The 25786-nt window shown below is 46.7% G+C and overlaps 1 protein-coding gene across 5 annotated transcripts in view; it reads left to right on the forward strand.

Annotated features, from left to right (window-relative positions):
* The first annotated feature begins 6881 nt into the window (after positions 1–6881).
* Positions 6882–25786, forward strand: part of CASZ1 (castor zinc finger 1) — a 198403-nt gene continuing 179498 nt past the window's right edge. For 4 of the 5 annotated variants that reach the window (XM_048326118.1, XM_048326120.1, XM_048326117.1 and 1 more), the window contains exon 1: positions 6882–7047. The gene's annotated coding sequence lies outside the window, so the exon portion shown is untranslated. Of the gene's footprint in view, positions 7048–7349; positions 7427–25786 lie in introns of those variants that run through there. The other variant, XM_048326116.1, reaches the window with a different exon arrangement.

Consider the following 25786-nt stretch of genomic DNA (forward strand, 5'->3'; position numbering starts at 1 on the left):
TCCAATGGGATCCCTGCTTTGATCTTGCAGCAGTTCTCACAAGGCCTTTATTGTAGTCCCAAACGCCTCTCGGGAGGAAGGGAAACATTATAATTCTCCCTTAATAAGTGAGATAACAGGCTTCTGGGAGGGTAAGGCCCAAATTTTCTAAAGCATGGCTGGTGACTCCACACCCGCTTGGTGTATTTAGATGAGTGTTCCCAGCATGACAGGAGAGCGGAGCCATCAGGACAGCCTGTAAGGAATAGACACGCTACATCTGAATCCTATTGAAAAATAATAAAAAGGTAATGACTTTGTCATTACTGGACATGGGTTTGTCTGTTGGAGAGGGGGGAGGAAGGGGAGGTTTTCTGCATTCAGGCTATAAATAATGTTTCCCATTATCCTGTGCAGTTCTCCTGCATTCCTTACACAGCCCTTGGTTTGCCTCCATCTCACTGGGCCAGTGTGAAACTCCCACGCCATCCTGCCAGGCTGGCACACACTGCTGGAAAAGGGAGAGGGCCGAGGAGTCCCTGTGTCTGTGTCCCAGTGCCAGTGTGACCGGCGGAGACACTGAGCAAGGCAGAGATAATCAAGTCACCTTCTCTTGCCCAGGACGTAGGTGTGGCTGACCAAATGGAAGGGGCTCAGTTTCAGAAAAATCCATCAATAAATATTCCCTGATGGAAGTGTTCCGTGATACCCAGGAGAGGGAGTGTGGAAGGGTCATTGTCTTGTAGTTAACTCAGCTCCACACACTTACAGTATCTCCTTAAGCAATTGAGACTTGGTTGCAATCCCTGACTTTGAAGAATTTTAAACCATTTATTAAAAGGCCAAACTAAATTGCACTAGCTCTGTCTTTAACCAAATTCAGGGCAAATATTTGCACTGTTTAGTTGGAGACACTCAAAATTGCGTATCTCAGTTCAGCAGGTGAGGTGTGCTAGTGAAATGGTGAAGGGAGGGACCTCAAGAACTGCTGTGACTTGGGACCTATCAGGAAAATTGCAGCATTTAAACTAAAGGTGTGTTTTTAAGTCAATAGCCCAAAATGTAGATGCTTACAAGGCTATTTTTAAAACTGCCTTTATATAACTAGCTTGATATAATTAAGAACTGATTTAAGCTCAAACAAAATAACTCAATCTTGCACCCAAATTGAAGTCCCCACACTGAGAATTGCATCTGCTGAACTAAATCAGTCAGAAAATCAGGGCAACTTTATGCTGTAAACAGAGCTGTGGAGGATATTCCAGTTCTGTGTCCAGCTCTGCCACTGATTCACTGTGTCCCTAGGCAAGACTCTTAAGTTTTCCATCCATAAAGTGTAATAAAAGCTATGTAGGTGCCAGGTGATGTAGTGCTTAATTAATTAGTAAATTAATGTAATGAACTCTTAACTTGAAGGTCTGTATCAGCACAAATGAATTGTTAATATAAATTTTTATTATTTATTGCTATTTAGTTGATTATTTTCTAACACAGACAATTACAAACATACTTCACACTTGGATTCCAGTTTTATTATTGTTGTTGATTATTTATTATTGTTTCCTCCTGTATTTATTTGTTACCTTTAGTAATCTCCTTTAGGACTAAGCCCCAAACCAGTGGATGTTACCCAGACACATGGAATAGTGAAGTGACGGGGAAATTTTGGGGCAGAACTGGGGCTAAATGCAAGATGTTTCTTGTTAGGTGTCAAGTCTTTTGCTTGAACTTTTATATAGATTTGAGGTAAATAAAACATGTAAGGACAGATTCTGAGCAGGGTAAATTCTTGTACACACTCACTTATACCAACCAAAAGTCAGTATCAGTCTGTAGGCCTTTAATTAGGTTCACAAGGTTTCAATATTTATATTACATACTTGCATACTGATATTAATCATATGTATTTCTAAGCAAAAGTGTGACGTTTCAAAATGCAGGGCTTGATCCTCTTCAATATAAATAATTCTTGCCCCACTGCTGTCAGCACGAAGCAATGGCTCCTCTGCGCAGAGGATTTGGAGCAGGGTATGATGGGGATCCAGCCGATTTCTTCTTCTGAAATGGGGACATGCAAAGAAATAGTTGCCTGTGACAAAAAGGCACTTGACAAACAATGACCACATGATATTCCTTGATTACTTGTGCCACTCCAACGATAAAATGTGGACATGGATAATATTGCACTTGCAACTGAAAAAATGCCTCCTCCTCCTCTGCAATTACTTTAATTTTCCATTATGAAACTAAGTAAATACAAGGGCTTTTTTAGTGCACGTCTGAGTGATTTCTTCATTCTTCCAGGGAGTTGTGAAGCAGGATCAGAGGTCCTGGACAGCACTCTGGTCTGCACTGGGTTTGGAAAATGTCACTCCTGACGCCTGATGGCTCTTGGGTAGTCCACATGGGATAGGTGACTGGTTCAGCCCAGTTTGGTAGTTTGGCCAGCCTAGACCTCAGCCAGCTCCTCACTTACTAGAGATTGAGGGCTTCTTTGATGAATTAATGTGGCATGTAGGCCTATGGAAAGCATGTCACCTGCTCCGAGCGGGCGGGAACAAGGCATCTCAGCCTGAGTATTGCCATGAGCCTCAGAGCTACAGGAACTACCTTTGCAGTCCTTCCTCTTGACTTCTGCTGAAAGCAGGGTGACCTGAGGACAAAGTTAGAACCCTCAGTATGTATTTCTCTGCTTATGGAATTTTAATCCATGCCCTTCTCATGTTGTTTTAGCATCGTTTTTCTTGTGTGAGTAATTTTTAAGGGTATGTAGTTTTCTCGGGCTGCACTTGCACAGCATAGCCAGATGGAGTGTTTGGGGGTGTGTGCTGGGTGGGAATAAAATACATTAACCTCTACTCTGCATAAAAACACAGCCTGTATGCTTTACCCACAGCTGTCCTGTCATCAGTCTAAATATTGTGTTCACTTCTGTGCTGTATGGTTTGCATTACCTCCTCGTGCTCACATCTCACTGCTGCCCAGCAGCTCACAAGGGGATGTGACAGACACTCACCATGTCCTGCATGTCTACACAGCTGCACCCACCCCACTCCAGGGTGGAAATGAGAGCTCTGAGGACTCTGAGCAAAATCAAAGCAACTTCTATGAAGTTAGGCTTAAGAGACAAATTTCTGGATTTAACCAAGAGTTGTGGACAGCAGACAACCTAATAATGAGTTTGGATGCTATTATTGCTAATTGCTGAATGATAAATAGCATAAAATGTGTCCTGCAACTTCAGTCCATGTAAATTCATTTGAAATATGTAGCTCAATAGAACCAATGTCTTATGGGCACTAAGCTTGTAGTGTGCAGGATGTCGTCTCCCCAAGGGCAGCAACTAATGGCATCACTGTATGCTATGGTAGCTAAAGAAAGGCTGGGAATAGATGAAACCTCTTTGGAGATGGACGAGCATGTGGAATCTGAGCTGCCAATGATCTTGTGCAACTGAACTGTTTGTTAAATGTTCAGGCAAGCAGGAAGTACTGGAGATGGGAACCATAACTGTGTAAGGTCTCACGGGCTTAGTAAATGCCGGCAAAGAAAACCATAAGAGGAAAGAAAATGAAAGTAATGTCCAAGATTCCTTTTAGATTTTTTTCCACTGTCGTGTTGTATGCTTGAAACAGAAAAGAGCAAAACTGACAGATATTTTCCTTAGAGGTCTTTGGTTAAGGATCTTCAATCCCAACAAGAGACGTAATCTGGTTCAAGTTGAATCCTGAGCAGTGGGTAAGGAACCCCCAGGGGCAAGAACAAAACTGAATCTGTACTGAAGCATTCTGGCTTGCAAGGTACATCTCAAGCAGCTTCTGTTTGAGGTTTATTGTTGAATCTTCCAGTGCTGTTAAACCATATCATGGACTTGTTGAGAAAGTAAATCACATTTTAGAGGAAATCTGAATGAAATTGGGTATGTTCAAAATTAGCAAAAGGCTTTTGAGATTGCCCTGCTGATGGCCATATTGCTCTGCTGATGGCCATATTGCTCCTTTCTTAGTATGTGTTTCAGACCCACTTTTCTGACAGATGCAGATGCCAGCACTTTTGGTTTGGGGGCAGTATTGACACAAGAACACAAAGGACTTGTGAGGGTGGTGCCTTATTACAACACTAAATTAGCCGGAGAGAGATTACTGCACCACTTAAAAGGAACTCCCGCAATGGTTAAATCTATAGAACATTTTCATCCACTGTTCAACACGGAAGTAAAATTGCTTTGGGTTGATGACAGGAAGATGCTGCATAAATAGTTAAGTATGCATCATTTGCAATTTGCTAAATTATTTTCTTTCTATCTAGAACGGGCTGTGTAAGGTGTCATTACCTCCTGTTCTATCTGGCTGAGGAGCTGCGCACTCTGGGGCTCGTATAGCGAACATGGGAGAGCTGAATGGGCTTTGGAGCGAGCTGTGGTCTGGAAGGAGACTCAAAGCTGTCAGAGGCACAGCTCATATGGTGTCCGAGCCTCCCACCACATGCAGGGGAGCACAGGCAGGAGGGATCTGTGGTGATAAACAGGACCACCTCAAAAACACTTGGCTGTGCCCAAGTCCTCCTCCTAACTAGGCCAGCTCCACAGCACTTCAAAATTAGGAAACTTCCAAGCAGAAGGAAGACCATTCAGTCTGCGTTCAACACACTAGATGAGAGAAATGCAAAAACGTGAACGAGAGAAAACAGTAAGTAAATGCAATTAAAAGTAACGATGCAGGTTTAATTAAAGGGCCCTATTCTCCCAACCCTTCATTCTTCAGGGATGCCTCATAAGCAAGAATTCATGGCTTGGGACCTGCTCCCTTTTACTTTTGTAAGAAGAAGTTGGGACATTTACTTTCAGCAACACAAGGGTTTTAACCTGGCAGTGTCTCTCCAGCATACAAAATCAGGAAGTTTGGTGGTTGTATTTTCAGCAATTTATAAATACTTGCCACAATTGTTATAACAGTCTCACACAGTCCTATTTACTTTAATCCATTTTCATGCCTATTTTCCTGCTTTCTTACTGTGAACAGGTAGAAACAAATAACTACAGAATGACAAATCCTAAACAATATGTGAATATACAAAACCTCAGACTTTGCGAATACACAGGCACTTTAAACATTATTTCCACAGAATATGTCTCTGCACTATAAGTTTGGCCTGGTTAGTAGAAGTCTAGTTGTTACAGGGACCAAAATATTTAACTCGATGCATATTGCTAAACTTGACTGCTCAAAATTCATGAGTCAGCCTCCACTCCTCCCCGAGCTGCCAAATCACAGGATTTTCGCAAAAGCCATTAAAAATTTATTTCTTTGGAGGTTTCCTATTTGTTCTCTGGCTTCTGAGGCTTTTGGGAGCACTAGGCCACATTTCCAAGCGTCCTTGTGTAAACACAAGTGCTAGAAACGAGTCATTCCAGGAGCTGGGGATCAAAAGAGAACACCAAATATTGGAAGACTCACAATAAAAGCTCAAGAGCTGGCAGTGGTCCCACAAACGCTCATGTATGTGAGTCACTTTTACTCACATGAGTAGTCACATCAAAATCAGAGGAATTAGCCCATTATTATTAATTATTATTATTTATGTATGTGGCAATAGCACATAGGAGTTGTGGTTATGGAGCTGGGCCACATTGTGCAAGGCACTGACAAATCCAGAGCAAATCCATGGTTTCTGCCCCAAAGAGCTGATGGTGTAAGCACCGGACAAGAGGCAACAGGTGAAGACAGACACAGACAGGGAAGCACACAGGAAGAGCAAGACGCTTCGGCAAGGGCTTCTGTGTGGGTGTGCTGATGTGGAGCTCCCTGCTGCCAATGAGCAAAATTATCCAAGAGCGTACAGGTTTGCCTAGCTACGGCCTAGGGCCCAAATCCTGCAAGCCCTACGATGGAGGCAGCTCCATCCCACAGACCTACTGCCTGAGCAGGCAGGCAGCTGTACCTCCAAACCCCAGTGCTGACTGCAGTGAGCCCAGGCTCTTGGCTCCTCTAGAGGGAACCAGGGGATGAAGGAAAAGGTCTCTGGGGATGCTTCTAGGGAATCACCACCACAAAACGTGCACATGTAACTGTAATGTATACTCGCTGTCTCGGTGAAATGAAAGATAGAGCTGGGGAAAGTAGTTTAACACAGAAATGTGATGCCTGCCTGTTGGAAATTCAGGTGCATGCGAACTCTTGTCTCTGATCCTGCAAAGACATCTCCCAAAACCAGCCCAGTCTACAAGACTGCTCATAGCTTGCACGTTTGATCCTTGGCATTTTCTCTAGGATCCAGACGTGCAAAAGTTAGTCCTGTGTGCAACTGCTAGCAAAGCCAGCACTGCCAAACTGAGAAATAGTACAGTTGTAGATACGAGACAATGGTTAGTTCTAAACTTGAGTGAAATCCAGACAAAGAACATTAGCAAAAGAAAAGTACTGAAGTTTAGAAGTTTGTAAAATAGCAACTGAACATCATGCCTAGGAAAACCAGCTGGAGAATAAAGCAGTAGACACAACCTAGTTATTTGTCATCTCCATGGAGTTTAGTCTCAGGGAACTAAGGTGAACAGGGGTCAGCAGGGTGCAAAACAGAAAATTTTATAAAACTGACAGTGGTTCCCTGGGAAGGAGGACGGATGGGGAAGAGGAACCGCTGGTGCAGGAACCAGGGTAGGGGACAGGCAGCTGCCCGCGCGGGCTGGGAAATGGGGACACTTTCTCGCCTTTTCCCTTGCCAGGGGAGGGTGATCCGGTCCGGGTTTTGCAGGCGCCTCTCCCTTGCCTGTCTGCCCTGCCTGCCTGGAGACCGAGTCCGCTCCGTGCCCGCTCCCTCCCGCCGCTCCCCCCATTCCCCCACCCCGGGCGGGCCGGAGCGGGCGGCGGCGGCCTCCAGGCCGGGTTTTGCGCGACGCCCGCCCTCCTGTTAGAAATAGGAAAATTCAATAATCAAAGCAAAGGGGAGCGCGAGGAGGAAAAATCCGGGATCAGGGCAAGTTTGATGGCGCATGCGCGCTGCTGCCTCCATCCCAAACACACACACATTTCCCTTGACTTGGAAAGTCAACCAAAGCAGCCCCAAGTGCAGGTAAGCCCGTCCGCTCCCGCCCGGCCCCGGCCCCGCTGCCGGCAGCCCCGGGGTCGGGGCGCTGCGCGGGCGGGCGGCGCTGCCCGGCAGGTGGGCAGCGCTCCGCGCTCCGAGCCGGTTCCCGTGGGGCAGCGCCCACCTTCGCGGGCAGCGGGCAGCCTCGGCGGGCACCGGCCGACAGCGGGGGCAGCGGCGGCCGCCCGGCCCCGCGGGAGGAGGGAGGTGCCGTGGCGGCAGGGGGCCGCCGGCGGCGGGGTAGCGCCGTGCCCGCTCGGCGGCGGAGCCGCGGCCGCGGCGGCGCCCGTCAATTTCCAAGACTTTGGCAGGAGCCCGGGCAGGGGACGGGGGAACACGTGCTCCCGCTCCGCGCTGAGGGCAGGTAACCGCAGCCCCGCCGCGCCGCACCGCCCGAGGGTCCCGGCGAGGCACCGAGTGGTGGGAGGGGAAAGGCGGCAGCAAAGTTGGGCGAGCGGCAGCTGGAGCGCTCGGCGGATAGGGCCGGGTGCGGCGGGGCGAGCCGTGCCGTGGAACTTTCTGCAAAGTGGCCGGGCCGGGGCCGGCAGCGCTTCTCCCGGTGCCCACAGCGGCACGGCCGCAGCCCCCCGGCAGGGACGGGGTGGGTAGGGGCCGCGGCGGCCGGGAGCGCGGGTCGGGGCAGCCGGTGCCCGGCCCCCCGGGCGAAGCAGCAGGTTATTTTTACCCGGTGGTATTTGCAGAATGTGCAGCTGATTTGCCATCCGGAGCCAGGAAGTTTCCCCCCCTTCGCCTCCTTCCCCTTTCCCCCTTTCCCCCGTGCGCGGCGGGGCAGTGGCGGGCGGGGGGCGACTGACCGGGGTGGCGGTGGGTGGGGGGCGCGGGCCGTGACTCCCGGGGGAGCGGCTGCCCGCGCTGGAGGCTCTGGGGACGGGGAACAGGTGTCCGAGCCGTCACTCAGAGCCGGGCCGGTGGGGGGGCGCGGGGCGCGGACGGGGAAGGCGAGGAGCGGTGTCGTGCCGGGACCGCCAGCGCCGCCGGCCGCGGAGCACCAGTCCCGGGGAGCAGAGGAGGAGCGAGGGGCATCCGGGGCGCCGAGCAGAGCGGGCTCGGCGGCGGCCCGGGGCGGCGAGCGAGCTGTCAAGAGGCTCGGGCGGGCGCGGGACTGGCGCTGCCGCTTGCCTCGGGGCCGGCGCCGTGAGCGCCTGGCTGCGCGGCGGGCAACTTGTGCGGCAAACTTTGAGGGGTGGGCTGCGGCCGGAGGCTGCTCCGAATCACGGCAGGTTTGATCGATCGACTCGAGCCCTCCTGCTCTTTCGGGTCAGAAAGGTGAAACTTCTCAGGAGCTGCACGTTCACCTTCCGTGTGCCCCCTCCTGTCCGCGCTGCACTGCACAGCGGGTCCTGGCAGCCTGCTCCCTGGAAGAGTAGCTGCCTCTCCCAAAACTTCATTGATGAATTTATTTCCTCTATTGATTTGCTGACTGTTAGCGTGGTATAATTTCTTGCGAAGGTTTCGGACTTCTCATTTCAGAAGTCCTGCCTGCTTGCCACCTACCTTTTATCTGTGTGTCGCTGCCACCTTGGTAGCTACCCTAAAGGTGGCTTGGAAGAGTTTATGGGAGAATATTGTTGAACTTCAGTAATCAAGTTTCCAGATCTTATGCCTCCTGTTTAATTTATTAGACTAGTTATTTATTCTGTTGATGATAATCTGTTGCTGGTTTCTATGGAGATGTTAAACTGATCTCTTTCAGAAATCAAACTCCATATGCACTAAAACGTTTAAAGGAGCAGTGTCCCCTTTTGTTTTCAGACTTTGTACCTTTTCAGCGCTTTTACTGGGCTCCTGTATATTTTATATATTGAAGCCTGAAGTTGAAGCTTTGTGCAAGACAGAACTTATTATGGCTAACAGAAAGTCAGGGCTTTGATCCTTTTTTTTGCATCATCATTTAAAACAGATCATTTTTCCCCCCTCATCACACAAGATAGCAGAACCCTTTCAAGATCAAAGCGTCCAGCTAAAAACTATTGTTTAAAAAAAAAAACAGAAAAAGAGAGTTAAATTAGGGGGATGTTTCCTTAATCTGCTTATTTTGTTCTAAAGATTTTTTTTTTTTTAGCTTTGCAAACACAACAACAACAGAAACTTGTGGCAACTATATTGTTATTTTTATACCTTCCAAGTCTTTTTAAAGTTAAAATAAGTTCAAAGTCAAATATCTCCAAAGATAAAGTGCTTGTTAGGGTGTTTTTATTACTTGGTTTCTAAATGTGGAAGGTCAGAATCCAGAAAGCTACTGCATTAGAGAAGGTTTTAATAGTCTTTGTCTCATCTTAATGAGAGAGCAATCTAAAAAACATTTTCCCTGCAACGTTTATAAATTATTTCAAAGAAGCCTCTCTGCATATAACTCAGTTTTCATTATTTCTTAACTTATCCATTGCATTATTACATGTGATTCAGTGTGATATCACTTTGGAACTAAAGTAATTGAGGAGAGAGAAGAATTTTTTTATGCTTAAAATTTCAGAAGTCCTGGTAAGCCGGTGTGTTGATTAGGTTGACGCACGGTGCACACCAATTGTGATTTTTTCTCATCTTGTAGAGAAAAGTGCAAAGGTTTGCAAAAAATATACTACCAACACAATCAATGCATGTTTAACACAGAAAAAAAACAAACCCTTGTTGTACTTTCTTTTAGTGTATCTTCAAAATGTTTCCACGATGTTTTTCCTCTTGGTATGCTTCTATACTGATCCTAAAAATAAAAGAATAATCCTAGAGGAAATAGTGGATGTAACCCTTATAACTCATATATGTTTGTGTGTGTATATACATTTATATTTCACATATATATGTATATGCATACATACACGTATACGGAAAACACCAAGTGGTTTATGATCTGTCCATACTAGACTTAAATCCTTTTCCTTGTTAATTTTTTCCTTTTTTTTTTTTTTTTTGTAATTTTTTTTAATTCTTTTTTTTTTTTTTTCCTGCGTGTGTGATTTGATGTGTGGGAAATCATTTAAAAATTTTTGTAAGTATTCTGTTTATTTGTTTGATTTGAATTGCAAACAGAATTGACTCTGGCAAGTAAAAAAAGGAGGGGGGAAAAAGGAAACGCTATGGCTTTAAACTCAGGAGTTTGCATATTCTCCTTGTATCTTTCCCCTTTGCTAATTATTGTGTTGTTTTCAGAGCAAATATGTCATATCCATGGCGACCAGGCAGGTTTATTGTCTTTCAGAAGCAATAGCTCACATAAGTAATTAATGACTTCTTTTTTTTTCCTCTGGCTTAGGTTAAACAGATCATTCAAGGAAAGTCATATCTCTCTCTCTCCCTCTCTCTCTCTTTTTTTTTTTTAGCCCAGTGACATAAGAACATGAGTTAGAACAAGAAAATACTTTAACCAAGAAGTCAACAGCTTATTTTTCCTCATTTCTTTTTAAAAGATCCAAGTGTCAGCTTTCCACACACATGACATTGTCATTCTTGCAGTTTCAGACCGAAGCCTTTGTACAGGGAAAAGCCACTGAAGGCTGGAGTTAAGTTGGTGTTGTACAGCTGAGCAAAGTGTCTCTGGGTATATGTGGTGGGACGTCATTCTTGCTTAAGGGTTTTGCTGTGTACTGGGAAAAAAACCGTTTCCCTCACTTTTCCCCCCTCCCTCCAATTCTATCTGTATTAAAATCAGTGTTAAAATAAAGGTGTGTTTTTGTATCTTGCAGATTGTAATTCAAACAGTTTCCAGGAAAGAATTAGTAATTCATTTTTATATACAGCATATATACACACATGCTTGAGCTCCACCCAAAACAATCAAGCTAGCTGGAAAAAAACCCTTATTTCCTTTTTCTTTTCAAGCCCAAGAAAACTTGCACAGTAACTTTCAAAAGCTTATTAAAAATAGCCCCCCATTTTTGCAAGGAGTTTTCTGCAGGTATGAATCTTGTTCTTTCCCTTTCCAACTCTGTTTCTTCCTATTAAAGCTGAATTTGCTATCTGTCCAAGCCAGTGGCTGGTTATCCACTATGATTTACTGAGGTGATGGTTGCCCCCTCCCATACTCCCCCCAGCACCTTCACCCCTGTTTTGGTTTTGCTAATTTCATTTTCAGAAAGATTTATACACAGTCCAGCTATATAAATTCCTTGGGAGATAAAAGCACCGCACACTTCCATGAACAAAAGCTTTTACTTGCATCCTGTCTTCCTTTTTTTCTTAAAGTAAAAAGGAAAAAACCCTAAAAACAAAACCCCAAGCCATCTGATTGAGGCAGGTATCATAAATGCATGCTGGTAATGATTCCGTATTCCACAATGCTGCTACTTTAACTTTTAAAATATGTTTCCTTTCTGGTTTGTAACATTAATCAAAGAGCCGCTTCCTTCCAAATTTCCACAGACTGGGGCTAATTAGAACCACTCGAATCATATTTTGTAAATTCCATGTGGATGTTACTTTAGGTTTCAGGATTGTGAGTGCTTCAGGTTCAGTCTGGCTAGGCAGTCTTAAGGTTATTTTTATTAATGTTTCTGTCTCCCAAACCAATTCAGGGTTTCTTTCCATTTACCCCAAATAGATTTGTGGGTTCTCGCGCAGGGGTGTGTCGGAAATAGACGTTACAAGTAGGAAAAAGAAAAGCCGAGAAGGAAAGAGATTTTGCAGTGTAGTTCCAAAGAGCAACAGAGAACCTCCTAAGTAACGTGAAGCTGAGGATTCAACAGACTTGATAATTGAGCCCTTAACCTCCTGATGTCTGTATCAGAAAAACAGAGTCTAGCAGAGGGAGACAAAGAATAAAAGGAAATACTGGGTAGGAGGAAGCTGGGGAGATGACTGAAATATTGAGGTGTAGTTCAGGATATGCATAGATCAGTATTATGATGTTTCCTTAGGCTCAGTTTTTCCCTCTGGCAAAACATAGCTGGTTTAAAGGTGGCTTTGGGAGAACCTGATGTTTCTAGTGCAGCCGAGAGTCTGGCGTTTCTGTGGTGCGTGCAGATGTAACTTGGAGAGACTTCTCTTGAAATTTGTGTTTATGTGTCCCTCTTTTCCTTTTGTTTTTGAAGGACTGACTGGTGATTTTTTAAAAAAATCTTTATGGGAAGTTAAATAGCTAAAAGTTGGGAGTTTTCAGCTTGTGGTTATCAGGCTGTGCTAAAGGGATTTGAATCGAACCACTTTGAGCATCCAACAGGGTGACTGTTTCCATGCTCTGGTGTAGCATTTCTCTCCCGTATATTTGTTGTACCTAAATAGGGTATCCAAGAATTAGGGGGCAGTTGGCTCGCACAGAGATCTCAAAGTTAACTTGCTTTTGGTATATAAGACTGCAGCTTCAAAGAAAAGCAAGGGCACATCGTAAATTTTGCTAAAATTAATCAACCGTTTAAGAGCTCCACATTAACGAGGTTTTCCAGGCAAGCAGCTTTCTTCTCTTCTTTTTCATTCAAAGTCTGAGAGGTTTGGAGTAGAGGGGGGGAGAACATGAGTAAGAAGAGGAAAGGAATGGAATTTGAGGAGAAATAATAAAAACAAAAAAGGCTGGATTTGTAGAATATAAATCCTCATGTGTCCTTGATCCATATTGTCAGGGTATTTTTTTTTTTTTTTTTTTTTTTGGTCGGATTTGTCCTGTGTGCCTTTGACGGAAAAGGCACGTAGAGAGAGAGAGAGAGAGAGCGCGACAGAGGGGGAGAGAGAGAGACGTGTCACTGCTTTGGAGCTCATTATCATTCTTAATAAGTCTTAAGGAATAAAGAGGAGCATTGAGTGTAAATGCTGGGTAATCCTAACACTCCTCAAGGTGAGAGGAGTCTCGAGGACACAGAGAAAGAGAGTGAGGAGGAGGGGGCTACTGCGGGGGCAGGAGAGGCGATGTGGATGAAAGTGGTTTTTAAGGGAGTGGGCACGGGTTAGTAGGGCTTGTGCCTCTGGGACGCTTTGGGTTCGCTCCACAGGTGTATGCTGGGGCAAGTTGTCTCCAAGTTTGCATCCCAGAGATCTCCCAGATTTGCATCCGAGCAACCCAGCTGGACCTTGGGGCTGAAATGTTGGCCTCTAAATGGTGACGTTCTCTGACGGACATGAGTTTGAGAAACGAGTCTGCTGTCCACCCTCCTCGGCCCTGTGCTGAAGGGTGTCACCCCAGCCCGGGCAGGAGCAGCGTCCCAGGGAGGGTGCATTGCCATGCCTCCTCTCTGGCGCCTGCTTCCTCGGCTCGGGGTTGCTTCTCAGCCGGTGCGCCCTGTTCTTTGCTTCTTTCCGCGTTGCTCTTGTTGGATGTCTCAACTCCTTCTCTTTGCCTGAATTTCCTGAAGCATCTCCCTGCGCGGCTCGGACACTAGGTGGCTTAAAGCACAGGCTCGGCTCTGCTGGCAGCTGCCAGTGTTCATTCACTCTTTTCTGGTGGGCTCCCTTATTCAAACTTCAGGCTGACAGCAAAACATGGAGATGTCTATGAATCCGTTGTGGATTCAGACATCGCACGACCTCCTTGGCAGTGTGTTTGCAGTCGTGTTCGGGGATTTGAGCCCTTGGAGAGGGAAGAAAGAGGACACTGATGAAATTAATTCAGGGGCTGGGCTGCTTGCTTTGATGATAAGGAGTCAGGAACCTGCTGGTGTTGCTGAGTCCTTCCCTCTCCAGGCAGATTTCACCATACCCATTCTAAAGGGTGTGTGTGTGTTCTTTTGGAAAAAAGCATTTCAGGGTTGACATCGCCCTTTTTATACTGTGCTGATGTGTAATGGAAGATGCTGAGTTTTCAGTGATGCCCACTGGCCCTTCTTTCTGGTCTCTTATCTCAACTCCAGTTGCAGGCAGAAGGGATTGCTGTAATTGGGAATTTGCCTAATGCATCCAGAGCCTAAATAAGGGGAGTGGAATAGCACTTGAATATTTTTTTCCCCCTCCTGCGTTGTCTCTCTGGTTCAGCCCTTAGCTTCTGGCTGAAGTAGGAGCTTTACCTTTTTAAAAATTATTCCGAATACTTTGGAGCAGGTGGAAAGGAGTTGTGGATGCTGAGTTTTGATCAGTTGGCAGAAGCCAAATGCAGTGAGGTGTAAGTCTTGCTAAATGCTGATTTTTCTGGGTCCAGGTGCTTGGAATCAAGGTTACGTATTACATTGGTAATATTATGAGGTATTAAGTTATTAGTAATGGAACTGTGGGGTTTACCTGTACTTGGCAGAGAACTTCTAAGGAAATGCATTAGGCCTGAATTTATCCTGGTTTCTCCTGTAGTGTCCTTCCAGCATGCCTTAGCCCTGATCTGGAGGGAGCAGGAGGAAACTGGAATGCAGTTTTTGTGCATCATCTGTCTTTTGAACTCTTTCCTGAGACAGCTAATGAGTTGTAGCAAGGAGGCTCCGTTTCTTGTACAGAGGTATCTGTCTGCAACCCCCCTTACTCACTCTGTCCAGTGGCTGTTGATGAGGTGTCAGCTAATACCATCCACACGGGATTGAGCTGGTCTAGAATAGGAGCTGGGGATACAAGGGTCTGTGCTCACGGGGCGAGCTCTAGAGCCATCAAGCTGCCAAGGCCTTGTGCGTAATAATTGCTGTAGGAGAAGGCGTAGCAGAACTGTCAGTTCTTTGGGGCCTTGGGGGCCTTTGGAGGCCTTTGGCTCCTTGCCCACCCTGGCATTTTGGGGTAGTTTTCTCTCCAGAAGGTATCCTACTTTTGCAGTATCTGCAACCAGTGATGCTGTTTTGAAGCAACATTTGTAACAACTCCCAGATTCTAAGCCATAGGGCTTGTCATTTCAATGACAATACAAGTCACCTCTGAGTTGGTCTCTGAGGCTGCTCCTGATCCTTCTGTTTGTGAAGTCAGCTGGCAAGGCTGGTCTCAGTGCTGGGAGGGCAGCACGATGTCACACACACCAGCATCCATCAGACTTGGGAAGGAGGAAGGTAGATGAACAGGTTTTTCAGGGAGTTTTTGGGTTTGGATGCTATCCTTTGAAAGAACAGTGGGAACTGGAAAACTTAGAGAGAGAATCCCCTAATGGTCTATTTGGTACTGTGAAAAGGGGTCTTGTTTCAGCTGTCTATTAAAATGTGTTGTGTAGTGACACTTGGGAGGGGCCTGAGGAACAAGTGCTAAGAGCGTGACCCGAGCATAAGTTTTGTCTGCTGGGCTAGGAGAGTAGTTGACTGGAAAGTGTTTCCTAAAAGTAAAAGGTAGCCTGGTTCTGCTTGTATTTGAAAGTGGGGGTGGCAGTTGACTTTTACTTATAAGCCAGTTCTTTTCTTTCCTGGTTTTGCTTCTGCTTCCAATAGCAAAGGTACTGGGACATTTTATTCCTAAGCAGTATGAACTGCCAGCCCTACACCTTTCCCAGTGTGGATGGGCAGAGCCTTCTAAATAAGAAGACGTGAATGCACCTGGCATAAATGCAAACTGAGCTACGTGATCGCAGCCTGCGGCCTCGAGGTATCTCCCTCCTGCCCCACTCAGCCCATCCCCATGCCAGGAAGAGCGAGGGCTGCACAGAATTACGCTTGCCTGCATGGTGCATGATGAGGCTGGCAGAGCAGCTGGGAGGCTGGCAAATAGCTCCCAGCCTGGCTGCCTCCCCACGGGAGCTGTGTCTGCAGAACATTCTCTCCAGAGGTCTGCTGGTGATGAGCCCCTCCCTCCACCAGTGCCTCTGGCTGGTCCAGCTTTATACGAGGGGAGCAGTGTCCTTTTCACACTAGTGAGCCAGAAGAATCTCTCCCAGGGGTTATTGTAACCTCTCAGCAGCGATTTGCAAACAGGCATTCGGAGATAAAGTCTTGCTGCCGAGCTCAGGGCCAGTAGGGCAGATATGAAATGCGGCAGGTTTATGAAAGGGAAGGTGTATGAAATGCAGCCTGCATCTCCCATTTCACTGCACTATGCCAAAACACACAGTTTCTTATTTCAGTCACTGTGATCTTTCAAGGAGGTTAATTTCCATGACGAACTCCGGGCCACGTGCTTGGAGGATTTATCTAATTAGACTGACACTTTTCTTTTTTAAAAAAGAAAATTAAGCTGCACCTTGGAGGACTTAAGTATTTTAAACTGTGGGAGCAGCAGTAGGTAGTGTGATCCCTGCTCACAGAGCAGGGAGAGAGGAAATTTCCCCTTTTATGGTCTCCTGTTTAAGACTTCACCAAAGATCCCCATTTACCTAATTTTCTTATATGGTGGTTGGGTGCTAAAGAGTATTTTATCCTGCCTGAGTCCCTAAAGCCTCAGCTGGCTCTTTAACTCATGTAAACTATTGGTGTTCTGGGCTGTTACGTATTCAGGATGGAGCAGAGGTTGAAGGAGAGACCTACTTATGCTCCTTAGCCATGTCCTAGAAAAACTGCATCCTCCCAGGGCAGTGAATGGTGTGCCTGCAGCCATGTAACTACCGAGGTGGGTATACGTCCCTCTCACCATGCCTGAGCACTTCATGCTCCTGAATGTGTGTGTTGTGGAAGCTGGTGTGACTGTCCTTGTCTCGTCTGTGGTCACAAAGAATAGTGAGTCCCAGGAGAACCTCCTAGCCCTTCATCCAGTCTTGTTGCAGTCGGATCATGTTTGGACTTCCTGCTAAAAATACCTTTCAGACAAGAACTGGGACCATGCTGTAATGAAAGTAGAGGATCTTAGGCTGAGGCAGTTACATGCAGGCAAGTCCCATGCTTCCCTCAGACTGGATAACTTTCACACTTGCAGGCACAGTGGATGATGCTGGTTTTGTTCCCATCAGAGGGCTCCTTGAGTCCTGCTCGCACTCTCTGCCTGCTGCCTTCCCATTACTTGGCAGCTCCTTGTGTTGCTGTGTGTGAATCCAGGTTCAGATCACTTCAGATCTGGTACTGCTCCAGCTGTTTATCCTTGCAAAAGAGATGGAAGGAACATCTCAGGGCACCATATTTGCTGTACTAAACTCAGACAACTCAGACCACATTTTCTTGCAGCCCAGGTTGGAGCAGAGTAGCGTCTGTGGGAAGTGTCCACACAAAAGGGGCCAGCATAAGAGTAGCCTTGTGAACTCTGGTGATAATACATTGAATCCTGTGGAGCTGTTCATGGTGCAAGACTCTATGCAGAGTGAGAAAAATACAGCAGCCTCATCAAAGGAAATGGTCACTGGGCTTGCCACAGTCCCCAGCTGATACACTGAGGAATCTGTAGTGGATTGAACCTGAGATTTAATTTTACTTTGTCTTTGGTGAGTAAAGGAACAAAAATAGATGTTTCCTTTCCCACCCCCCACCTAAGCAAAAGAAAAAAAGAAAAATAATAAAACCTACCAGGCACTCAGAGGGCTAACCAATAAGAGCTCTGTTGGCTCGGGAGCGATCGTTCTGGCTTGGTCAGCCATCCCTAACAAGTTACGGGTTGTATAAACTCCCAGCTTACAGCTGTAAATTTACTCAATTTTGAATACAGCCACAAGCTGGCTCAGCAGGATCTGAAACTGTCTGCTCCAGTAGTCCTGCTATGCTCGAAATTCACATTTGGGGGGCCCCAGCTTTAGACACATGGAACTGTGGAGGGCCAGATCATGGGTTGCATCCTACATAGCTCTAGACTGAAAGGAACCTCCCCAATATCAGCCGTGGTGCTAATTTATCCTTTCCTGGCTTTTAGCTTCCTCACCTTGGGTGAATGCCTCTTGATCTCCGTAGCTGCAGGTCCACTGCCCCCGTGCCTTTTCTGTCCCTCACTTTGAGACAGGGAGCTGGGTTCAAGGTAGATTCCCTTGCAGAGAGTTTGCAAAACACCTCCCGGCACAGCAATGCCATCTCTGCTGGATGGTATCGTAGGTGGGCAGGATTTGGTCCATACACAGTCCTGGGCCCTTCCTGCAGTGTCTGCTCAGTCCTTGCTGAGGTGGAGTCAGTGGGTACTTGCTTGAGGGACTGAGAGCAAAAAGAGAGTTCTGACTTCAGGGTTTGTTGCTGCAGAAGTGACTGATCTCTCTGAACACCTGTCGTGTTGCAACATTGGATACTCCTAGATAGCTGAAGTTTTGGCTTACACTTGTGGCACTAAATCCTGCCACAAACAGCAGCATGTTACTTATACTGAAAGAGAATTTAGCCCAGTCACACAGTTAACTTTGCCCACCTCTTACATGTTCAGAAATTGGACAGTTTACAGCAGTGTAGAGAAAAAGGGGCATAAGCATCTGAGCCCTGTCCTCTTACTGCTGACTACATTTCCTCATGTTTCTAATGGGGAAGCATTTTGTCCTTGAATGAGACATCGAGTATTGTCATGTTACTCCCACTGACACCTCGGTCTTCAGCAAAAGTGAGGTGATATTTTCTGGAATGGGCTTGGAAGGTAGAGATGGCTTGAGGGATGACCCACCCCTCTACCAGACCTCCTCAACGTGCATCTGGCAGCCTCTGCCCTGGGGTGCTGCCTGGCTCTCCAAACCGGCTCACTGGAGCAGAATGGTGATGGCAGAGGTTATGGGGATAATGTGGTTCCAAACACAGCAAGTGTTCGCTCCTGAATTCAACTTCCTACAAATAAATGAAAAGGAGTGGTTTCAAATTTAAGATCCAGGAGAGGTTTCCTCTCCTGTATTCCTCGTCTTCTCTGTGGAGTTGTGCTGGATCTGGCTCTGGCTCCTAAAGGGTTAAGGTGACTCATGCCCCTCTCACCAGATCTGCTGGCAGGAACAATTCATCCCAGCCACTAATTGGTGGTGTTTGCTCTGCACTTTCTCGCTCTGGTTTTGATGAAAACATTTAACCAGGAGCTTAGTGTGCAGAGGCTCCCAGCTGACAGCACTGCGCTGGCTTTACCAAGTTGTCCTTGCTGTGTGTAAATTCAGCAGCCGGGCTTAGGCGTTGCAGGGGAGGACAAACATGCCTAGCATCACAGCTCCTGGCCCTGTGGTTCCACTCCTCAGAATGCTCCTCCAGGCCCATATTTGCTCTAGTCTGCAGGTGCCTTCCTGTACCTAGACAGCCTTTGGCATTGGAAGCCAGTTCAGAGCCTTGGGACAAGGCTGCAGAGGTGGGAAGAGAGGTCCTGATAGGTCCCATAGGACCTGGTCTTACCTAAGACATTTGGTAGAGCTTGGGAGATCTGTTCCCAAGACCATCTGGCTGCAATCCTGGGGGATTCTTCCCCAGAGAACAGGCTCTGACAGGCCCTGTGCCACAGAGTGGTGAAGCTACTGGTTCTGTTATGTGGAGATGACCTAATCATTCTTTCCTATGCCACTTGGAAGCTTGTGCAGGACTTCCCCAATGCAGTCTTTCATTGCAGTTGTTTCAGGTAATAACCTGCTCATCTACAGGCTCTTCTAAGGGGCTTCACATGAAGAAGTCTGAGATGGTTTTAATTTTTGCCATGCAAATAGTAGAGAAGTTGCCATGTCCTTATGGAGTCAGTCTTGAGAGTGGGCATGTCCAAGCTCCTCAGTTCCTGCGTCACAGAACCTGTAGGCAGCTGCAAAAACTGAAACATTCCCCAGGGGAGATGCCAGTTTATCTGTGTTGCTGCTGGAAAATGCATTCAAATTTCTGCCCAAACAGGAGATTGTGACATGCAAGAAATTCATCTGAGCCCATCAGGGCTGCCACTGCTCTGATATTTACTTTTCTCTCCTTATCTCTGGTGATCTACCCTACAAACAACAAAACAAATTCAGATGGGAAAATTTATAAACCAGAAAATCTGGATTCTCTGTTCCTGGAAAAGCATGATCTCTTGTTCTCAGCCGCCTCCGTGTGTCATGGGGTCTGCCATGAAGAGATGCCAGAACTGTTGAAAGAGGCCAGGCCTGTGTCTGCATTAAGGAAATGGAGCAGCAGTGTAACACCCTGCATGCGTGTGGGTTTCCAAAGGAGATGTGCTGCTCTGGGGAAGCAGGGTTTGCCCTCCTGAGAGTTGTTCAACAAAGGCATTTGTTCTCTTTCTGTCCATTTCAGGACCTTGCTCCACATCACTGCTGGACTGATTATGCCTATTGAGGGAAATTTTCTTCCTCTTCCTTCTCCCTGACTATTGATAGTCTGGAACTAAATACATATGTCTCATTAAACACAAAAAGAGCCAGGCCAGGCCCCCACTGCACAACGTGCTGCCTGTTATCAGCCTGGAGAAAGGGAGCAAACAGGTGTAGGATAACAGTGCAACTGAGAGAGACCAAAGTGCATCATAAAATAAACAAACAGCCAGTGCTCCAGCTCCCCCAAATGCGCCATGTAGTTCCAAGGGTCTACAGTGTGCTTTAGAACATGCTCTGAGCAAGTACCCGCTTGGGGCACCGTTTAATTTGCAGCCAGAAATGGGCTGATGATTTTCTGCATCGTAGGGCTGTTTGGAAGCCCCGTGCCCCTTCAGCAGTGCTTGGGGCTGCAGGAGCAATGGGAGCTCCCTGCCGCCAGAGCTTACAGTGGTGGGGAAAGAGGCCACTTGCAGGACTGACCAGCTGTGCGTCTGACTTGGGTTGTGAAATCAAAAAAGCAGGCCTGGATGAAGAACTGAAGAAGGCATCTGAGCCTTCCTTTGTCATAAGTAAAGGCTGTAACTTTTTACTGTGACCTTCACAACCTTTACTGTTTTCAGGGAAGAGCCCAGTCTCTGTGGTGTGACAGTCTTTCTCTTGAGATTTCTTAGGTGAGGATATTTGTACCAGAATTTTACTTAATTTCTTTGCACATTTTGTGCTATGTGGATCTTCAGTTGTCCCTTGTGCTTTGGGGCTAGCAGAGCTTGCAGTGGTGCTGCTGGCATTTTTGTTGCACTTAGTGAAGCAGCAGCTTGGCTTACTGTACCCCAGCAGCAGCCAGCGCTTTAGTGACTCAGCCCCTGGAATTATGCTTACCCAACAATACCTTTTGTCCTTTGCCCAAAATTTCTGGCCAAGAAAAAGGGAAAAAGAAGGAGGGAGAAAAGAAAGAAAAGATAAAATTCTGCATTTAGTTGTCCTTTCCTCACAGGTGGTGCCAGTTGGTTTTTGCTTTATTTGTACAGGGTGGGGAAAAGAGAAAAAGAAAACAAGGTGGAACTCGGACAAGGCCCAGGAAATGTTTGAACCTGACAACAAACTTCCTTTGTTCAGGGGAACAGGGGAAAGAGAACAGAAAAAAGGGACAGAAGACCTGCTGAAACCAACCTCAGCTCTGTGCTCTTGGACAGGTTTCTTCTTCCTACCCTTTATTGTTTGGGGTCTTTTGTATTGCTCAGTGTCTTGTAATAATTTTATTTGCACAAGGGCTTTTGTGTACTGCCTTCTAGAAGGTGGACAGATGAAAGGTTTCCTGGGGACACATTTGTTATTTGGATGGGAAGGATTTGTCAGTTGTTCTATCATTTATCTATCATAATCTATCATTTGTTCATGCTTTGCATGATCCTTCTCCTCCAGCCATGAAGATCAAGATGGCTAGAGGGGAAGCATGAAGGACCATGCTTCTCAGGAGGAGAGACAGATGAGCAATTTAGGGGCTAGGCAGACAAATCCTGATTAAAATGCAGAAACCAGAGGGTTTTGTTGAGGAGAAAACAAAGAGAACCATGAAGGCAGCTGTCAGGGATACTGCCTAGAGGACTCCTGAGTATCACCAAGTGCTACAGCACAGACCTCCCTTTTTTTCAGGTTGGCACATAATCTCTTGGTGAATCATCTGCAATGTTATTCTTCAAAAAGAAGAACTGGGAGTTGTGAGATAGCTGCCCAAGGGACACTGGAAATTAGAGTAATCCGCTGCTGTGTGGGACAGAAGGGATCCTGGTGGGATTGGCTTTCAGCGAGGCCATTACAGCCAGTTCATTGGTGCCTACTGTAGGTATGATCAGGGCCATGCAGCACTCCTGGAACTTGGTTGGAGCACATAGAAGTGTTTTTCCATCCAAACAGGTGGTGACAGCTCTCTCTGTCCTGCACCTGGCAGTCCACATGTTGTGTGTTCAGTACAGCTGGCCTGGGCTGGGGTGACACTCAAGGGATCTGTTTCTCTCAGGAGATGCTCCTCCCTAGGAGGCTGCCTGGTACCTTCCCAAATTGCACTGTACTTCTTAGCTGTTGACTCTATGCAGTGTTGTAGTGGTCTGGTAATGCTGGAATGGCTGGGTAGTGAGGAGACTGGGATGAAAGGCTGTTCAGTCCTTTCTTGGCCAGCTTAGAAATATGTTACACAATGCTTAATTAATCTCTGTTATCTCATCTGGGTATCACAAAACGCTGTGTCAAAAGGAGTGAGCAAAGTTGGGGATATCGCCTGTATTGCAGATGCTGGCCATGCTCTCCAAAGAAAGGTTAAATATTTTGACTTGGCTTAAAGTGGGGAGGTGTCCAACTTCCAGTGCACAAAAAGGAAGAAAGAGGAGCCAAGAATGAAAGTCTATCTCTGGAGCTGGACTGATGCAAGAGTTTCCTGTGGTGTCCTGTGGAAGTCTTTCCAGTCTTTTGATAACGGCCAAAACACTGCCATGCCTACTATATTAAAGCATCCAAAGATGCTGCCAATTAAAAACTTACCCTGATGCTGGGGAAGTGGATTCCCTGGATTGTATTAGCAGGAATATGCACCTTTCTTTCCAGTGCAGGTTCCTTCTGAGTTTCATCAGACAGCCCTGGAGCTGCTCTTTTCCTAACTTTACCTCTAAGCTTGGGCTGCAGGACACAATCCCAGTTAAATAATGCTAGAGCAGAGTCTGAATTCAGTGAGCCCTAGGCAAAAGCTGGCATACTTCCACTACAAAAGATGCTATTCCAGTTGTGCACCAAGAGCTGCCGCATTCTGACTTTGGTCCTCAGTCTTTGCCTTAGTTTTTGTATCTGTACAATGGAGATAATAAAAATTACCTGCAACATGGCTTGTATTTGAGAATTAAGGAACAGTTTCCAGAGCCAGATTGAAGGCAGCTGTAGAACACAGGCTGTATTTTTGGTGCTAGTGTATTTGTCTGGAGTTTAGAAATTAGGGCCCAAGTGAGACTAAGAGAGGCAGGTGAACACACTTGCTGTGTTTTCTCTTCAGAGACGTTCCAGGGAAACTTGCCCAGGATTCTCGAGGGAAGAGGCTGGTACTGGGGTGCTGGCAGCAGGAGCAGTAGTGGCGAGTGAGCAGCTTTCCTGCCATCCATTCCAAGCTCAGGAGTGACTGTGGGGAATGGTTTCAAAGCCACCACTATGGAGATTAAGGGGATGAGAATGTAAATCTCAAGTAAAAAGGTAATTGAATGTAATAGCAAACACTGCTCGGTCTATGTTAATTTTAGCTCTTCCCCTGGATACAAGGCACTGTATTAGTGTTTTATTACCATTTTGTTTGCACTAATAAAATAGTAAAATTTATTTCAAGGAAGTTGAAGGATGGTTTTACAATGCAAATTTGAAGAAATTGGACTTTTCATTTACGCCACTGCTATTTTAAACCCTGAAGGGTGTAAATTAGCCTTCTGTGCCTGGGTGAAATCCACTGCTTCCACAAGCAGGGGGAGGATTTGATGTGGGGGAGAGGAGAACAAAACCAAATCATCTGAATATTTCAGAGAGACAGAGAGATCTGATGAGGAGAGAGAAAAAAAATCTGACTGCCTGTGCCCACTGAGTGGAAGGGCTGGAGCAGAGTGGGAAGAGCTGATGAGAAGCAGGTTTATGCTGGTGAGTGGCTTTAGCTGCCGTGAGCATCAGGAAGGGGCAGAACAGGACATGGAGGTTCCAGTGGGCAAGGTGTGTGTCCTGCCCTGTGCTGGCCATGCAGTTCCTCCTGGTGAAGGACGTGCAGCAGCTGGGGCTCTGCTGATTACCAGTTACTGTCAGTGACAGGCAGCTCCTAGAAGTGTGAAAGCCCAGGGCAGGTTTTGCTTTCTGGCCCAGGTGACCCACGCTTCCCATGTTGCCTGTGCTTCTCTTTTGCTTTGCCGTCTTCATCTTCCTGCCACAGCCCAGCCCATCCAGCTGCCAGGCACTGCCTGGCTCTGATTCCCTGCTGAGTCATGGTGCTGCCAGGGAAGGTGCCTCCAACCCAAGAGGCTGGTTCAGTGACCTCCTCCTTCACACAGGACTCCTCTGTGGCATGAAATAGAAAGGGATGGGCTGATTATCTGGTCCCTTTCACCTTTGTAAAGTAGTTTATAACAGTGCTGTTCTCATCACACTTTTGCCAGTGCTTGGCCTTGACATAAATGATGCTGTAATGACACAGACTCAGGTCCAAAGAGCCTTGTTTGGTTCCAAAGGTCCTGCGCTGAGCTGGCCACATACCTCGTGGAGGGGGGTGTCTCAGGGTGTAGAAGCATCCGAAGCATAGCAGCTTTCTTGGACTTTTCTAAGTTTCTGCAACAGGTCTGAAAATCTCATGGGGTAACTTCGAGGCCTTCATTCTCCTTGTGCAAAGGAAAGTGTGGAGCAGGAGTTGTAACATCCCTTTTTTTCAAATCCCAGAGGCTCCACTCCCCTGCTGGGGAAGGCTTTGAGTTACTGTTCCCTAGTCATGTTCACCTTGCATATACCTCAGTCTTCACACAACTCTGGCGTTGAAGTGAGCCATGCTGAGTTTGTCCTGTACAGGAGAATTAAGACTTTTTTTTCTTAATCTTGAGCGAAATTGTACATTTGTTCATTGTCCTGAGATGCTTGTTTAAAGCAAGTCTGTGTATTGTATTATGTACCTCCCCAACCGACATTAGGCTTTTTACAGTGAAAGAGGTACTGATTTGGGTATGAAGTCCTCAGAGAACCCTTTTCCTTCTGCTGTCCAGCAGACTGATGGGCCCCTCAAGCACTGCTTGTTCCTAGGCAGTTTCTCTCCAGCAATATTAGCGATTTTGCTGCTAGCCCCGTCACACTGCTGTGGGCTGCTGCTTCTGTGGGATGTAATGGCTCAGGTACTCGTTTGGTGTCTGGCCACCTGGTCCAGCTGTTGCCCTGCATTCTTGGCGAAGTGGTGCTGAGTGAACTGGAGAAGAAGAACCTGCTCCAGTGATCTGATATTACAGAGAGGTAGATTTCCCAGCCCTCCTTTGGACTATGAATATCATCTATTCATGTTATCCTCGGGAGGCCTTTCAGGACAGAAACCACTGTTTACCCCATGCGAAGGCAGGATAGGGCTTTGACTTGTTACTATTTTTTGTCTGGATAGCAGCAAATCTACTGGGAAAGTTGAGGCCAGGCTCCAGGTCCTTTGTCCTTATGGCTGTGCCACCTCTTCTAGTGTCTGGGCATTAAAGAAAGCCTTCAGAAGTTTAACCCTCTTGCAGGTTCAGCTTACAGCACAGTCACTAGCCATGGGTGGTATTGGGCAGCCCTCTTAAACTCCCTGCCCTGCTTCTTTGGTGGGTGTAGCAGAGACTGAGCCAAGACTGAGGGCGTTACCAAAGCAAGCAAAGACTTATTTTTGGCATTGAAATGGTTTCCTATTCCAGGCGAGTCTGGGGAGCAGCGTGGTTGTGTACCCAAGGATTTAAGCAGTGCATTAAGCAGAGGGGTTACACTCCGGGTGGATTTCAATCAAAAACTATAATTACATCAAATAGCAAATGGAAATGGAAAAAGGGGATTACTGACTCGACCCTGAATGCTGTTGGCTGCTGAACCTGCTCCATTATTTACACCCCCTCTATTGCCTGAGGTGGGGTGTGTATGTGTGTAGGCAGTAAGGCCCCTCCTCCTTTTTCCATTTCCTTCATGCATCTGATGAAGTCAGAGTCCCTGTGCTGGTATCAGTGCTTGGAGGAAGATTGGAATTTGCATGACTTGGATTTGGGACTTTGGTAGGGCAGGTTTGATCTCCCTGGG

This window comes from Corvus hawaiiensis, chromosome 22 (genome assembly GCF_020740725.1).
Source record: "Corvus hawaiiensis isolate bCorHaw1 chromosome 22, bCorHaw1.pri.cur, whole genome shotgun sequence".
Lineage (NCBI taxonomy): Eukaryota > Metazoa > Chordata > Aves > Passeriformes > Corvidae > Corvus > Corvus hawaiiensis.